This window comes from Ovis aries, chromosome 16, assembly GCF_016772045.2.
Source record: "Ovis aries strain OAR_USU_Benz2616 breed Rambouillet chromosome 16, ARS-UI_Ramb_v3.0, whole genome shotgun sequence".
In the NCBI taxonomy this organism is placed as follows: domain Eukaryota; kingdom Metazoa; phylum Chordata; class Mammalia; order Artiodactyla; family Bovidae; genus Ovis; species Ovis aries.
Genome location: NC_056069.1, coordinates 145,377 through 163,535, shown reverse-complemented (window position 1 = coordinate 163,535; position 18,159 = coordinate 145,377). Strand labels below are relative to the sequence as shown.

Sequence of the window (18,159 nt, the reverse complement as noted above, 5' to 3'; positions counted from 1 at the left end):
AAACCCCTGCAGCGCTCCTGTCTCCATGTGCCCCCCACTGGCCCCTTGTTTTAGAGGTCACCGCAGCATCATGGGCTGGTCCCCCCCCCTGGCCCTCGCCACTCTGGTTTAGCTTCTCTATGATTCTAATAACCCATCCCCAAAGGAAAGAAGTCTCATATTATGTTAGTTAGAAATATGGACTGTGCAGAAACAGGCTGAGAGGAAATCTGGGAACATTCATACATGAATACATTTTATTCAGTTATTTGTAAGTTAAGGTTTCTGATTTTTTTTTTTCATTTGAGAGTCCCCCCTCCCCCTTGAATAATAGTGTCCAAAGTGAGATTGATGAGCACTGGTAACACTGAATAGTTTTTGTTTTATTTAAAATTCTTTGGTTTGGCTGCACTGGGTCTTTGTCGCAGCACACAGGCTTTCTCTAGGTGTGGCATGTGGGATCTTAGTTCCCCGAGCAGGTGTCAACCCTAGCCCCTTGCGTTGGAAGGCAGATTCTTTTATTGGTTTGTCCATGGCTGAGCTGGTCTTCGCTGCTGTGTGCGGGCTTTCTCTGGTTGCCGTGAGCGTGGGGCCACTCCTCTCTTCTTGCAGTGCGTGGTCTTCCTGCTGCAGTGGCTTCTCTTGTTCAGCGCACAGGCTCCAGGGTGCTTGGGCTCCAGTCGCTGTGGCGTGTGGGCTCAGCAGTTGTAGCCCTCAGGCTTACTTGCCTTGCAGCACGTGGAATCATCCCAGACCAGGGATGGAACCCATGTCCACTGCACTGGCGGGTTCTTAACCACTGGACTTCCAAGGAAGTCCCACAGTAACTGGTTTTAATCAAGAAGTACACCAACTAATTAAAAAAAATAGATTACAAAGAAGTTGATTACAAAGAAGTTGACTTGTCATAAGGCTTGTCAAAAATACATTTTTACTTTATATGCCTTTTTTTTTTTTCCAGGGCTTTCCTGGTGGCTCAGACAGTAAAAGCATCTGCCTGCAATGGGGGAGACCCGGGTTCGATTCCTGGGTTGGGACGATCCCTGGAGAAGGAAATGGCAAACCACTCCAGCTCTCTTGCCTGGAAAATCCCATGGATGGACGAGCCTCATAGGCTACAGTCCATGGGGTTGCAAAGAGTTGGACACGACTTCACTTTCACTTTCACTTTCATGCCTTTTAAGGTGGTCAATGTATTTTATGATTAAAACTAAAGTATTATAAAATTCTGATTACTTTATAATAACTGCTGCTGCTGCTAAGTTGCTTCAGTCGTGTCTGACTCTGTGCGACCCCATAGACGGCAGCCCACCAGGCTCTCCCATCCCTGGGATTCTCTAGGCAAGAATACTGGAGTGGGTTGCCATTTCCTTCTCCAATGCATGAAAGGGAAAAGTGAAAGGGAAGTCGCTCAGTCCTGTCCGACTCTTCACGACCCCATGGACTGAAGCCCACCAGGCTCCTCCATCCATGGGATTTTCCAGGCAAGAGTACTGGAGTGGGGTGCCATTGCCTTCTCCGATAAAATACAAGTAGCCCCAGACTTTTCTGTTTTCTCTTCTCTAATGGACTAAAGAAGAAAAACAGAGATTTAGACTCTGATAACAGCTCCTTCCGCTGCTAGCTGTTCCCATAAGAACCTTTCTTTTGATTTTGCCCAGCTCTCACGCTCTCATCTTTGATCAGTCACTAATCTTGGGACTGGTTTGGGGTCATCACTGGGGAAAATTGTGAAGTAACCCAAACGTTTGTTTGGTATGCCCCAGATTGCTTTGGCATGTACTTCCTGTCTCTGGCACTCTTTTTTTTTTTTTTTCCCCAGGTCTTCCTATCAACTTTTCCTTTCCAATCATATCAATCATTTACATATTAGTAGGACTTTAACTCAGAGAAGGCAATGGCACCCCACTCCAGTACTCTTGCCTGGAAAATCCCATGGATGCAGGAGCCTGGTGGGCTGCAGTCCATGGGGTCGTGAAGAGTCGGACACAACCGAGTGACTTCCCTTTCACTTTTCCCTTTCATGCATTGGAGACGGAAATGGCAACCCACTCCAGTGTTCTTGCCTGGAGAATCCCAGGGACGGGGGGGCCTGGTGGGCTGCCGTCTATGGGGTCGCACAGAGTCGGACACAACTGAAGTGACTTAGCAGCAGCAGGACTTTAACTGGGGCTTCCCAGGTGATGCTAGTGGTAAAGAATCCACCTGCCAATGCCACAGACCCAAAAGACACAAATTCGATCCCTGGATCGGGAAGACCCCTTGCAATAAGAAATGGCTCCTCATCCTGGTATTCTTGCCTGGAAAATTCCATGGACAGAGGAGCCTAGTGGGCTCACCAAAGAGTCAGACAAGAGTGAGTGATTGAGAACACACAAACACACAAGACTTTAACCCTATATACTCCCCCTTCTCAGAGATATTTGCTTGTATTGCCTTATCTCTAATTGTAAACGCAAAGGTTTGTTTCTGGTCCTGGAGTTTTAATCACTAATGAGCTGATGTAGAAACTGTGGGGGGAGACTGACTGCCCAGGTGTCTTCTCTTAAGGTTGTACAGACAGTCCGTGGCTTGAGATGCTTTGGCTTAGCAACTTTTTGGCTTTACAGTGATGCAAAAGTGATAGACATTCAGTGGACACCATATTTAAAATTTTGTATTTGGGTTTTTTTGGGAGGGGTGGCTAGCCGTGTGCAGTAGGATACTCATTTATGGTGCTGGGTAGCCAGTAAGCCACAGCTCCCAGTCAGCCACTTGGTCACAAGAGTACAGGCCAAATACACTTAAAACCATTAGTACCCAGACAGCTATTCTGGTTTCACATTCACTGTGCTTGTGTACATGCTAAGTTGCATCAGTCGTGTCCAACTCTGTGCAACCCCATGGACTGTAGCCCACCAGGCTCCTCTGGCCATGGAACTCTCCAGGCAAGAATGCTGGAGTGGGTTGCCATTCCCTTCTCCAGGTGTAGTAGTCAATAAATTACATGAACTAGTCAACGCTTTATTATACAATAGGCTTTGTGGTAGATGATTTTGCCCAACTGTAGGTTCATGTGAGGGCTTCCCTGGTGGCTCAGTGATAAAGAATACCCCTGTCAATGCAGGAGACTCGGGTTTGATCCCTGGGTCAGGAAGATCTCACGGAGGAGGGCACGGCAACCCACTCCAGTATTCTTGCCTGGAGAATCCCATGGACACAGGAGCCTGGTGAGCTATAGTCTATGGGGTCGCAAAACAGCTGGACATGACTGAGCGACTAAACAACAGCAACAAGCATCAGGGTCCATGTAAGCGTTCTGAGCATGTTAAGGTAGACTGGGCTAAGCTAGGATGTTTGGTAGGTTAAGTGTATTATGTGCATTTTTAATTTATGATATTTTCAACTTATGATGGATTAATTGGGATATAGCCCCATCAGAAGTTAAATATCTGCATTTTACAAGTCTGTATATATTCTCAGTTTATGACTATGACCAGCTCCCAAATTTTTCTGTAACTCCAAGTTTTGAGGTCAAGTGCACGTCTATGTGCACACCGGCCTTGCTTGGGCTCACACACACAAATGTGAGGAAGAACAGGTAGGTGGCAAAACATGGGGTGTACTTGTTAGGGAAGGAAATGCATGCAACTCGTTAGGAATAAGCTACTAAACTCACTTTCTATGCAGTTCTTTATCTCTTTCATAATGCGTCACTGGTGTCAGACTAAACCTGGAGCTTTTTTTTTTTTAAAAAAATTTTTTTTCCAGTTTGACAAATGGCTGGACACCAGAGGAGAAGACTCCTGACAGTCCTGTTAGAACGCTGCTCCCTGTCACAGCAAAAGTTCTGCTGTTGAAAGCTTCAGGAGAAAATTCCAGCAGAAGCTCTGGATTTTACTACCAAGCTCCCAAAGGTGTTATCTTTATTCACCTTTTCTTTCCTGGACCCTCGAAGCCTTTGTTGCTGTGCACAGGCACAGATAAAGAAGCAGGGTTTGGTGTTTTGTAAAGACAGCCTAGAAAACACTGAAACTTGAGGGAAAAAAGAAAGCACACATACAAACCCGAGCACTGCCAAGACGCTCACCACGTTTCGTTTGCACAGTTTGGATTGGCCCCATCTCTTTGTGTCTGGCTGTGCACTTAGTGCTCAAAGGGGAGAAAAAGGAAGCCATCTCTAAGTGTCCGTAAAATAGTACAAGCCAGTGAGGGGAAATATATACACGTGTATATAATGGTTCATCATCAGAATAGTCTTATATTGCACAGCAGAGGACCAGAGTAAAACTTAAAGTGTAGAGTGCAGACCATTCATAAATAGAAAAGCATGAAATAAGGTGCTAATGTGATAAATGAACAGAAGCATGTGAGACTAAAGGAGTTCAGAGTGAGCAAATGTGCTCACAGGTAGGAAAAGCATCTGACCATTATTTCCTTACAAATAATTTCATGGTGTATTCAAGTATATATTTTAAGATATAAAACTGATAGTCATTTTGTTGATTTCTTCTCAGTCTAGAAACACCAGAAATTACCTGTTATTGTGCATTCACATGGTAACTTTAGTTTTTAAAATTAAGAAAATGAATGCAGTAAGATAGATGATATATTTAATAATTGGTGTTGGGACAATCGGGCAGTATCTGGAAAAAAATTCTAGAAGGATAAAAGATTGATATGAAATTATGGGAAACCATTCCCTACTCAAAGGAGGGAAATCCCTGGTCCAGTGGTTAAGTCTCTGCTCTTTCACTGCTGAGGGCAGAAGTTCAATCCCTGTTTGGGGAACTAAGATCCTGTAAGCCACCAGGCATGACTAAAGGGAAAAAAAATGTAATTAAAGGAAATCTAGGGAAGGAAGACTTTATGAGTAATGTATAATATTCAGAGCCTCAAAAGAAAATGTATAACTTAAAATCTTGCTTTATTTATTTTATATATTTTGAATATATATTGTATATGCTTTATAAATAAAGAAAGCAAGATTTTAAGTTGTGATTATAAAAGTTAAAATTTTCTCCATAGAGAAGAGAACTGTAAATAAATACAGACAGTAAACAGGAGGGACCTCCCTGGGAGTGGTTAGGACTCAGTGCTTTCACTGATGAGGGCTCAGGTTCAGCCCCTGGCTGGGAGACCACGAACCCACAAACTGCTGCAGTGTGGCCCCCAAAATTAAAATAAATGGGGGAAAACATATTGCCAGCAAAGGGGTAATTTTCTTATTTTTAAAAGAATGACTATAAATCTACATTAAGAAGAAAAAAAAAGCAAAGCCTAGCATAAAAATGAGCAAAGGAAGTGAACAAATAGTTCACAGAAAGAAAAACAGATGTTTCTAAAACAGATAAAATGCTTAGCCTCATTTTCATGCCATCGTTTGTGACTCAGATGGATTGAGTTTCTTTTTTAATGATAACATTTTATATTGTTAGGGGTGTGGGGAAACAAGCACCTTCATATGTTGTGCCTTCATAGATAAATTGATGCAAACACCAAGGAGAGCAATTTGGTAGTACTCAATTTTTAAATAAAGATTCCTGGACATTCCCTGGTGATCCAGTGGCTTTCACTACCAAGGGTGTGAGTTTGATCCCTGGTCGGGGAACTGAGATCCTACAAGCCATGAGACATGGCTAAAAACTTAAAAAAAATTTTAATTAAAAAAAATAAGATTACCTTTGGCCAGTAGTTTCACTTCTTGGAATTTGTCTGATGGGTACACTTTAACACATGCAAAATTTATGTCTATATAAGAATATTGCATCATTGTTTGTAGTAGCAAAATGTTGGAAACAATGGAAATGTCTGCTAATAGCAGACTGGTTGCAACTATCTCCTCAGTATATCATCAATAAAACAACAAAAGTGCAGAATTATCCTACCACTTTGGAAGAATAAAAGAATGTATCCATATTTGTTGCTGTTCTGGAATGGCACACAAGAAGCCAGGAATAATGGTTACATTCAGGGAGGGAAATGAGTGGCTAGATGACAAGGATGAGAGGCTTTTTTTTTTTTTTTTTACTTTTTGTACAGTGTGCCCCTTGGTATCTTTGAATTTAGTATTGATGTACACATATTATTCTAAAATTGAAAACAATTTGTTTTTTTAAAAACCATAGCGTTTTAAATGCCCAGTAATAGAGTATCATTCCGCCATATAATGAATTATTAGGCAGTCATTAGAAAACATGTTTTGGAAGAACAGAGATGCTTATTGTGTGTAAAATGAAGAAAGCATGATTTTAAATTGCATGCAGTTCCCCAATTTTACTTTCCTATATACCTGAAAAACAGAAAGGAAAATAACTCTACCAGCTTGTTGATAATGTTTGGTCATCTCTGATTGACAGGTTCTGGGTATTGTTTTTCTTCAGGTTGCTCAGAATTTTCCCTGTTTTTCACAATGAGAATGTTACCATTCCAGGGAGATGTGATACGAAATAGATAATCTTAAATATCAAGGGAACATTTAATGCAAAGATAGGCTTAATAAGGGACAGAAATGGTATGGACTTAACAGAAGCAGAAGATATTAAGAAGAGAAGGCAAGAATACACAGAAGAACTGTACAAAAAGGATCTTCATGACCCGGATAATCACGATGGTGTGATCACTCATCTAGAGCCAGACATCTTGGAATGTGAAGTCAAGTGGGCCTTAGAAAGCATCACTACGAACAAAGCTAGTGGAGGTGATGGAATTCCAGTAAAGCTATTTCAAATCCTGGAAGATGATGCTGTGAAAGTGCTAAACTCAGCAGTGGCCACAGGGCTGGAAAAGGTTAGTTTTCATTCCAATCCCAAAGAAAGGCAATGCCAAAGAATGCTCAAACTACCACACAATTGCACTCATCTCACATGCTAGTAAAGTAATGCTCAAAATTCTCCAAGCCAGGCTTCAGCAATACATGAACCGTGAATTTCTTGATGTTCAAGCTGGTTTTAGAAAAGGCAGAGGAACCAGAGATCAAATCGCCAACATCTGCTGGATCATGGAAAAAGCAAGAGAGTTCCAGAAATACATCTATTTCTGCTTTATTGACTATGCCAAAGCCTTTGACTGTGTGGATCACAATCAACTGTGGAAAATTCTGAAAGAGATGGGAATACCAGACCACCTGACCTGCCTCTTCAGAAATCTGTATGCAGGCCAGGAAGCAACAGTTAGAACTGGACATGGAACAACAGACTGGTTCCAAATAGGAAAAGGAGTACGTCAAGGCTGTATATTGTCACCCTGCTTATTTAACTTCTATGCAGAGTACATCATGAGAAACGCTGGGCTGGAAGAAGCACAAGCTGGAATCAAGATTGTCGGGAGAAATATCAATTACCTCAGATATGCAGATGACACCACCCTTATGGCAGAAAGTGAAGAGGAACTAAAAGCCTCTTGCTGAAAGTAAAAGAGGAGAGTGAAAAAGTGGGCTTAAAGCTCAACATTTAGAAAATGAAGATCATGGCATCTGGCCCCATCACTCCATGGGAAATAGATGGAGAAACAGTGGAAACAGTGTCAGACCTTATTTTTGGGGGCTCCAAAATCACTGTAGATGGTGATTGCAGCCATGAAATTAAAATATGCTTCCTCCTTGGAAGGAAAGTTATAACCGACCTAGATAGCATATTCAAAAGCAGAGACATTACTTTGCCGACTAAGGTCCCTCTAGTCAAGGCTGTGGTTTTTCCAGTAGTCATGTATGGATGTGAGAGTTGGACTGTGAAGAAGGCTGAGCACTGAAGAATTGATGCTTTTGAAGTGTGGTGTTGGAGGAGACTCTTGAGAGTCCCTTGGACTGCAAAGAGATCCAACCAGTCCATTCTGGAGGAGATCAACCCTGGGATTTCTTTGGAAGGAATGATGCTAAGCTGAAACTCCAGTACTTTGGCCACCTCATGCGAAGAGTTGACTCATTGGAAAAGACTCTGATGCTGGGAGGGATTGGGGGCAGGAGAAGAAGGGGAAGACCAAGGATGAGATGGCTGGATGGCATCACCTACTCAATGGACGTGAGTCTGAGTGAACTCCAGGAGTTGGTGATGGACAGGGAGGCCTGGCGTGCTGCGATTCATGGGGTCGCCAAGTGTCAGACATGACTGAGCGACTGAGCTGAACTGAACTGATCATCTATGTGTGCCATATGTCAATCTTGGTAGATTTCAGCATCGTATTTTATTTCCTAGAACTGACTGTGAGGCAATTGTTCTTTAGCTAGATTTAAAGTAAACAATAAAGTCTCTGCACCAAGATGAGCTTTGCGCTGTTTAAAATTGTGTTGAGGGTTGTCTTACAGTTTTGAAAGAGCTTACCCACCCTCAACTTTCCTCATTCCTGTTTAGTTTTAAACAAAAAGCAGCAAAAATAAAAAAACAAAGCAAAATTTTATGTATCCCCAGTGCAGGAGGGGAAACCCCAACTTAACTACCCAGGTCTAAACCCGATCTAAGTCAAAAGATGAAAAGGGTGAGAATTAAGAAAAACTTTCTCCCCATCCCCTCCCTCCCAAACTCCACAGCTTGATTGAATTAATTAACCATATGAGGATTCAGGGCAGTGCAGTTTCATTCTGGGTTGCACAAAGTGGTTGTGATCACTGTTTCTGCCTGCAGTGTTGTATCAGATCCTCTAAGCCTTTTCCTCCATCTAGATCCTGAACCTACTGTTTCTCCTAATTGTGCCCCCTTCTGCTGCCCTCTCCCCTACATGTCTTATCTTCAGCCCATAAAATAATCCTGGATGTAATAGAAACTCCATACACAATGGATGGAAGGAAGGAGGAAGAGAGACAGACAGATAAACAAATGGATGGGTAGCGAGTTCCATTACAGAGTGTTCTGCTCCTTTTGGGGGCCCTCAAACATTATTTATTATTGAGTTAACCTTGGAAAAGAGGCCAATTTTCCCAGGCTGAAATGAATGTGAAGATTAGCTATCATATCTGCAATTCTTGATGAGAGACATGGAATGCCTAGTCTCAACTGTATATATGGACTTGACTCTAGTTTCTACTAAGACTTATTTAAAACCTGGAATAAATTATTTTGAAAACTACTGCACATAATAGGGTCACCTCCACCATTTGCTGGATATGTAGGATTGGCCATATTGCCGTGAAAATGGAGAGTACAGAATACTTCTTAAAAAATGTGTCATTCGGGCTGCACCAGGTGTCAGCTGCAGCACGTGGAATCCAGTTCCCTAGCCGGGGATCAAACCCTGGCCCCCTGCACTCAAAGCATAGAATCTTAGCCACTAGACCACCAGGGAAGTCCCCAGGACAAATACTTAATGCTCTGTTGAATCTTAAAGGCTATTTAGGACACACCAATATAGTATTAGTCACTGTGTTCCCTTTATATATTTAGTTAAATCATAAGAATGGAGGGAAAACAGAAGCATATCATGGAAAACATAAGCAATGTGCCAACTGGAGTTTCTGTAGCCTTCATACAACTTTCATACACAGGCTCCCAGAGATCCTTCAGTTCAGTTCAGTTCAGTCACTCAGTTGTGTCTGACTCTTTGTGACCCCATGAATCACAGCATAGCAGGCCTCCCTGTCCATCACCAACTCCCGGAGTTTACCCAAACTCGCGTCCATTGAGTTGGTGATGCCATCCAACCATCTCATCCTCTGTTGTCCCCTTCTCCTCCTGCCTTCAATCTTTCCTAACATCAGGGTCTTTTCAAATGGGTCGGCTCTTCACATCAGGTGGCCAAAGTACTGGAGTTTCTGCTTCAACTTCAGTCCCTCCAATAAACACCCAGGACTGATCTCCTTTAGGATGGACTGGCTGGATCTCCTTGCCATGCAAGGGACTTTTTAAGAGTCTTCTCCAACACCACAGTTCAAAAGCATCAATTCTTTGGCACTCAGCTTTCTTTATAGTCCAACTCTCACATCCATACATGACTACTGGAAAAACCATAGCCTTAACTAGATGGACCTTTGTTGGCAAAGTAACATCTCTGCTTTTTAATATGCTGTCTAAGTTGGTCATAACTTTCATTTGAAGGAGTAAGCATCTTTTAATTTCATGGCTGCAATCATCATCTGCAGTGATTTTGGAGCCCAGAAAAATAAAGTCAGCCACTGTTTCCACTGTTTCTCTATCTATTTTGCCATGAAGTGACGGGACCAGATGCCATGATCTTCGTTTTCTGAATTTTGAGCTTTAAGCCAACTTTTTCACTCTCCTTTTTCATCAAGAGGCTCTTTAGTTCTTTACTTTCTGCCATAAGGGTGGTGTCGTCTGCATATCTGAAGTTATTGATATTTCTCCCAGCACTCTTGATTCCAGTTTGTGCTTTCTCCAGCCCAGCATTTCTCATGATGTACTCTGCATAGAAGCTAAATAAGCAGGGTGACAATATACAGCCTTGGTATACTCCTTTTCCGATTTGGAACCAGTCTGTTGTTCCATGTCCAGTTCTAACTGTTTCTTCCTGACCTGCATACAGATTTCTGAAGAGGCAGGTCAGGTGGTCTGGTGTTCCCATCTCTTTCAGAATTTTCCACAGTTGATTGTGATCCACACAGTTAAAGGCGTTGGCATAGCCAGAGATCTTTAGGAAGTTCCAAAGTCTTATCTAAAGCTTGGTTTCCCCATTTACAAGGGGAGTATATTAATTATACTTCAGGTTGTGATGAGGATGGTTAATAGGTGCTCAATAAATATTAGTTGACTTGGATTCTGGCTGAATTAACATTAAAAAAAAAAGAAAGAAAAGAAAAAGGGGTACCCAAAGCCAGTGCTTTGTGAGAACCTGGAGGGATGGGATGAGGACGGAGGTGGAAGTGGTGTTCAGGTTGGAGGGGACACATGTATACCTATGGCCAATGTATGGAAAAACCGTCATAATGTTGTAATTATCCTCCAATTAAAATAAAAAAAAATCTTCCTGCCTGGTTAGGAAGCACTTCAGGTAAGAATAACTTGGTTGTGATTTGGAGGAAAAGGACCAAAAAGAAACTACTTGTGAATTCCAGGCATGGTTTATCTAGTTAAAATTATGTTTGCTCTGATTCATTCATGAATGAATCCATGAATCCACTTCCCCAGTGGCTCAGTGGTAAAGAACCCGCCTGCAGTGCAGAGAAGTGTGTTCAATCCCTGGGTCAGGAAGATGCCTTGGAGAAGGGCGTGGCAACCCACTCCAGGGGGGGAAAAAAAAAAAAAAAGAAGTTCTTTCAGTACCAGGGTGACAGCTCAAAACCTAGAGAAAGTGGACATGTAAACTGAATAGTTTTTTTAACATTGTTTTTCCAGGTGAGCTGGCATTGGAAGAATTTAACTGAACTGGATCAGCTCTGGATGCTAAAATGTTTACGGTTTAACTGGTACATCAATATCTCCCCAACTCCCTATGAGCAGGGTGTATGGAAGAAGCATTATATTCAAATGGTGAAAGAACTCCATGTTAGCAAGCCCAAGGTAAATTTGGGAAGAGAAGAATTTCTAACATCAGCTACTTAGGAATTCTAGAACTAAGTTGGAGAAGGCCATTGGTTCAAAAGAAATATACCATGACTTCAAAATTCTCTTGTTCTAAGAACTTAACAGCTCTTTTCAAGATATCTATGTTAGTTGAAAGTCATCTGACACTCACAAACCACAGTTCCACCCAGGTTATGACTTGGAGCTCCTCATTCTCTCCAGATTCCTGGATTTCTGTGTCTCTGACACCTACAGTGCACAATTCTGACACTGGGATTCTGTGGGTAATGTGCAGTATTTATTACCTATGGGTCATCAAATTTTACTTAACTAATTCAAATTTTCTGTGATTCTACCAGGCAAACTGAAGTTTATGTTTCTATCATTAATAAAGAAAAGTTTGCAAAAAATTAGTAATTAGGAAAGGGCATAATGGGCATATTAAAGTTCCTTTCACTTTAGAAACTAACAATGTAAAGTCCTTACATAGAATTATAAACAGTAAATAGTATGAGCATAAATTTTTCTAGTGGTTTTCTATGCATTGTAACCAATGTTTATGTTCATTTTTATAGTCACAGTTAATTAGATAACTTATGGGAAATTTTTATGAGCTTTTTCTTTATGGCATGATCTATATACATGCAGAGTTGTGCATTGTTTTGTATAATAGAAGAGTTCCTGAAAATTATGTGTAAATTAAAAATTTTAAATTATTTTTAAAACCACGGGGATTTTTATTTTTATAGAAAAGCTGCAGTGAGTCCTTTTTGAATTGAAGAATCCTTTTGAAATATGAATAGTTGGCTCTTAACATATTCATTTACATTTCATTTTATTGTGTTTACATGATGTAGAAACCCTCTACATTTAATATAGTAATAAACTGCATAATTAATATTGGTATAATTACAATGATAAAAGCAGTCTTTCTGGTTTCAATGATGGCTGTTCTTCAGGAGAATTTCTTTTTAAAAGAAAAATGCAAAGTGCAGTGGTGGAAGAGTTATTTTAAAAATTACAATAGCTATGACTCCTTTTATCACAAGGCTTTTCTTAACTCTCATTCAAAGTCACTCCTAGCCAGGGAAAGGCTTCAATAGCTGAAGCGTGGGCTGTTCTGGGGCAGAGGAGAGAAAAGTGATTAACCAGGTTGCAGAATGAAAAAAAGGTTTTGAGTATTGTATGTAATACTGATTTTAATAGTTGGTCTTCAACAATAACTCTTTTTCCAGAAACTATTTATGCACTTCCCTGGTGGCTCAGACGGTAAGGCATCCACCTGCAATGCAGGAGATGTGGGTTTGATCCCGGGGTTGGGAGGATCCCCTGGAGAAGAGAATGGCCACCCACTCCAGCATTCTTGCCGGGAGAATCCCCATGGTTGGAGGAGCCTGGTGGGCTACAGTCCCTAGGATCATAAAGAGTCAGACATGACTGAGCAACTAACGCACACATATTTTGAGATGATGAATAGTTCTGATACAAGAAAATTGCCACATTGTTGCTTAGTATTTCATTTCTTTAGGGAGCAGTTTGTTATAGTAAATTTCAGTTTTTCTATTAAAGAAAAAAACTGGCAAATTAAACCCAGTAAGATATAAAAAAAGAATAATACATGATGACCAAGTGGGATGTATCCAAGGAGAGTAAGGTTGGCATAATATTAAAAAATCAGTCCATCTAATTCATAGAATAAAAGAGGAAAGATGTCTGGTTATTTCAATATATGCAAACAAAAGCATTTAATATTTTTTCAACATTTGCCATTTTAAAAAGTCTCAAACGGCTTTGGGTAAAAGGAACAAAGTTTTTGTTTACTTAACAGAAAAGTCATCAGTTCTCATTATTATCTATTCTGTTAATGGTCAAATATTTTGTACTTTTCAGAATTAATGATGTTTATTTATGTATATAGTTACTAGCATTCATGCCTAAATTTTCTCCCCTGAAATTGCTTTTTTATTATCATGTATTCTTTATTACCAGTAGTGTTAAACAAGACCTCTTCCAGCAAAAATAGATTTCATTCGATATAAACTCAGAAAAATGAAATGAATGTCCATCTTATTTCATTTACTTTATTTTTTTTGGCCACCCCGTGTGACTTGGGCTCTTAGCTCCCTGACCAGAGACTGAACTCCTGCTCTCGGCAGTGGAAGTGTGGAGTCCTAACCGCTGGACCCCCAGGAGATTCCTTGAATGTCCATTTTAAGTGAGATCCACACTATGCTGTGCTTAGTTGCTCAGTCGTGTCCAACTCTTTACAACACCATGGCCTGTAGCTCACCAGGCTCCTCTGTCCATGGGGATTCTCCAGGCAAGAGTACTGGAGTGGGTTGCCATGCTTCCCTCCAAGATTCACACAAAACACTGAATACTAATCTAGTAATGAGCCATCAATCATATAAAAGTAAAATGTGTTCTTACTCTACTCCTTACAATCACTCACTAAATCAGTAAATATGTATTAAATACTGTTATGTGCTAGGTGCAAAGGGTACAGTGGTCTTAACTTCACTTTCTGGGAGCCTAGTCTACGGCCCAGGACACAGACAAACAGATAGTTACCACACTGAATACGAAGTACTATCCTGTAAGAGAAATATGTACAAACAAAGAGCAGTTGAAACAAGGATAAGAAACTAACTGATTCTGCTTGGAGGAACTTGGGGAATTTTTAAATTTTCACAAACAATTTAAGCAAACCAATTTACTGAGCAAAACTTCCCTAATCTCTTAAAGAACAAAAATTAAGCTTTTAATGGCTTCTCAACATAGCAGTACCTCTTCCCTTAGGCTGCAGCTGCTGCTAAGTCACTTCAGTCATGTCCGACTCTGTGTGACCCCATAGATGGCAGCCCACCAGGCTCCCCCATCCCTGGGATTCTCCAGGCAAGAACACTGGAGTGGGTTGCCATTTCCTTCTCCAATGCATGAAAGTGAAAAGTGAAAGGGAAGTCGCTCAGTTGTGTCCGACTCTTCACGACCCCATGGACTGCAGCCTACCAGGCTCCTCTGTCCATGGGATTTTCCAGGCAAGAGTTCTGGAGTGGGAATAATGAGAAAGTAGAAAAAGAAATTAAGGAAACAATTCCAGTCACCATTGCAATGAAAAGAATAAAATACTTAGGAATATATCTACCTAAAGAAACTAAAGACCTATACATAGAAAACTATAAAACACTGGTGAAAGAAATCAAAGAGGACAATAATAGATGGAGAAATATACCATGGTCATGGATTGGAAGAATCAATATAGTGAAAATGAGTATACTACCCAAAGCAATTTACAGATTCAACGCAATCCCTATTAAGCTACCAGCCATATTTTCACAGAACTAGAACAAATAATTTCAAGATTTGTATGGAAATACAAAAAACCTCGAATAGCCAAAGCAATCTTGAGAAAGAAGAATGGAACTGGAGGAATCAACTTGCCTGACTTCAGGCTCTACTACAAAGCCACAGTCATCAAGACAGTATGGTACTGGCACAAAGACAGACATATAGATCAATGGAACAAAATAGAAAGCCCAGAGATACATCCACACACATATGGACACCTTATCTTTGACAAAGGAGGCAAGAATATACAATGGAGTAAAGACAATCTCTTTAACAAGTGGTGCTGGGAAAACTGGTCAACCACTTGTAAAAGAATGAAACTAGATCACTTTCTAACACTGCACACAAAAATAAACTCAAAATGGATTAAAGATCTAAATGTAAGACCAGAAACTATAAAACTCCTAGAGGAGAATATAGGCAAAACACTCTCCGACATAAATCACAGCAGGATCCTCTATGATCCACCTCCCAGAATACTGGAAATAAAAGCAAAAATAAACAAATGGGATCTAATTAAAATTAAAAGCTTCTGCACAACAAAGGAAACTATAAGCAAAGTGAAAAGACAGCCTTCTGAATGGGAGAAAATCATAGCAAATGAAGCAACTGACAAACAACTAATCTCAAAAATATACAAGCAACTTATGCAGCTCAATTCCAGAAAAATAAACGACCCAATCAAAAAATGGGCCAAAGAACTAAATAGACATTCTCCAAAGAAGACATATGGATGGCTAACAAACACATGAAAAGATGCTCAACATCACTCATTATTAGAGAAATGCAAATCAAAACCACAATGAGGTACCACTTCACACCAGTCAGAATGTCTGCGATCCAAAAATCTGCAAGCAATAAATGCTGGAGAGGGTGTGGAGAAAAGGGAACCCTCCTACACTGTTGGTGGGAATGCAAACTAGTACAGCCACTTTGGAGAACAGTGTGGAGAGTCCTTAAAAAATTGCAAATAGAACTACCTTATGACCCAGCAATCCCCCTGCTGGGCATACACACTGAGGAAACCAGAATTGAAAGAGACACATGTACCCCAATGTTCATCACAGCACTGTTTATAATAGCCAGGACATGGAGACAACCTAGATGTCCATCAGCAGATGAATGGATAAGAAAGCTGTGGTACATATACACAATGGAGTATTACTCAGCTGTTAAAAAGAATACATTTGAATCAGTTCTAATGAGATGGATGAAACTGGAGCTGATTATACAGAGTGCAGTAAGCCAGAAAGAAAAACACCAATACAGTATACTAAGACATATATATGGAATTTAGAAAGATGGCAATGACGACCCTGTATACAAGACAGGAAAAAAGACACAGATGTGTATAACGGACTTTTGGACTCAGAGGGAGAGGGAGAGGGTGGGATGATTTGGGAGAATGGCATTGTAACATGTATACTATCATGTAAGAGTCGAATCGCCAGTCTATGTCCGACGCAGGATACAGCATGCTTGGGGCTGGTGCATGGTGATGACCCAGAGAGACGTTATGGGGAGGGAGGTAGGTGGGGGTTCATGTTTGGGAACGCATGTACACCCGTGGTTGATTCATGTCAATATATGGCAAAACCAATACAGTATTGTAAATTAAAAAAATAAATAAATAAAGCAATGGTTAGTAAACTTTGTCAATTTCAGAATTAAAAAAGAAAGATACTGATGGAAGTTCCCATCACATACCTTAGTCCTGCAGTCTCACACTGTAGGTTTTGACCTTGTGTCTCTGGAACTGAGCCATGTGGAAAGAGGAAAATTTATACAGGATGTCATTGTAAAATGGCACGTTTTCCCCAGGGATAGTTTTGTATTTCTTATTTTAGTCTGCAGTATAGAGAGAAATCCAGAAAAATTTCTTAAGATGGTTAAATTATTCTAATGGCAGGAAATGTTCTGCATCCAATTGCTGCCCTACAGGAACTCTTCGGGGACCCATGTTCCCAACCCCTGAATTGCCAGGAGCAGGACAGGCAAGGACCTGCTGACAAAAACATGTATTTATTAATTTATTGCACTTGAAACTGTGGGTTATTTTCAAATGCCTTTTGGTATTGAGTTCTCACATAGTTTCACAGTAATAAGAGAGCAGGCCCTGTATGATTTCAATATTCTTCATTTAGGCCATGAAACTTTTGCACCTTGTTTTACGTCATGTTCCAGTGTCTCCTGGTTATAGTTTATGGGAACTTGAATAAAATTTGTATCCTGCTCTTGTGTGAAAATTGTATAAGTCTTAATTATGTTGAATTGGTTCACAATTCTTTTCAGGTCTAGTATATCCTACTTTCCTGTCCATTCTATTAATTTTTGAGAGTTTAATATTGAAATTCCAACCAAAAATCTTAATTTGTCTACTTAAGAAATTGTAATATATAGTGGAATTGTCTGTAACTATTTTGAAAGCCTCATATAAGTGTGCTGTCATACTTTTGTAATTTTGAAAAATTTTAAAAAGGAAAATAAAATCTTTATTGAAACTTAAAAAAAAAAAAAGAGTCCTGGAGTGGGGTGCCATTGCCTTCTCTGCTTCCCTTAGGCTACAACCACATAAAAACCCGTATGAATTTTATATACAAGAAACCAGACTTTCATTTTGGGCAATTAGAAAATAGACTTTCAAAAAAAAAAAAAAAAAAGAATCTCCCAATTCTTTAGAAATGGCTGAAGTTTTGATAATTGATAAAATCTGTAGTTTACCCCTACATAATGGAAATTGTCTCTGTGTTTTAGATAGGTAGAACAGGGTACTGTTTTTAAGAACGTATATTTTTATGAACACACTAACTGCAGTTGTGGAATAACTGTATGATGATATGGCAGGAGAGGTGGCGACACAGGACAGAGAAGTTCACTGTGTGGCCTGAAGCTGGAGAGTCCTGGATTCAAACTCTGACCCTGGGTCTTACTGCTTATGTCTTCATAGTAGCAGTGGAAAAATTTATCAGTTTATCCTACCTTCAGTTTTCTCTTCTGTAAAATGGAAGCAGTTACGATTACCTTTTAAAGTTATTATGAAGGTTAAATAAAGTAATGTAAGAACGGGACTTTCCTGATGGTCCAATGGATAAGACTCTGTGCTTCCAATGTAAGGGGTGCAGGTTCGATCCCTGGTAGGGGGAACTAAGATCCCACATGCCTCACTGTATAACCCCCCTCAAAAAATAATAACGCAGGAATACTTCCTGAGACAGAGCCTGGCACATGCAGGTGCCTCTGGGCTGGTGGCTGCTGTGATCACTGCCACCACTATCAGTGCCATCATGGTGATGATGATAATGATGTTTTTAAAGGATTTATTTATTTATTCATTTTTGGTTGCAGAGGGTCTTCGTTACTGCCCTTGGGCATTCTCTAGTTGCAGTGAACAGGGGCTGTTCTTCAC

The 18,159-nt window shown here is 40.4% G+C and overlaps 1 pseudogene; it reads left to right on the top strand.

Annotated features, from left to right (window-relative positions):
* Positions 1-11,444, top strand: part of LOC101109598 (F-box only protein 16-like) — a 28,319-nt pseudogene extending 16,875 nt beyond the window's left edge.
* The last annotated feature ends 6,715 nt before the right edge of the window (positions 11,445-18,159 follow it).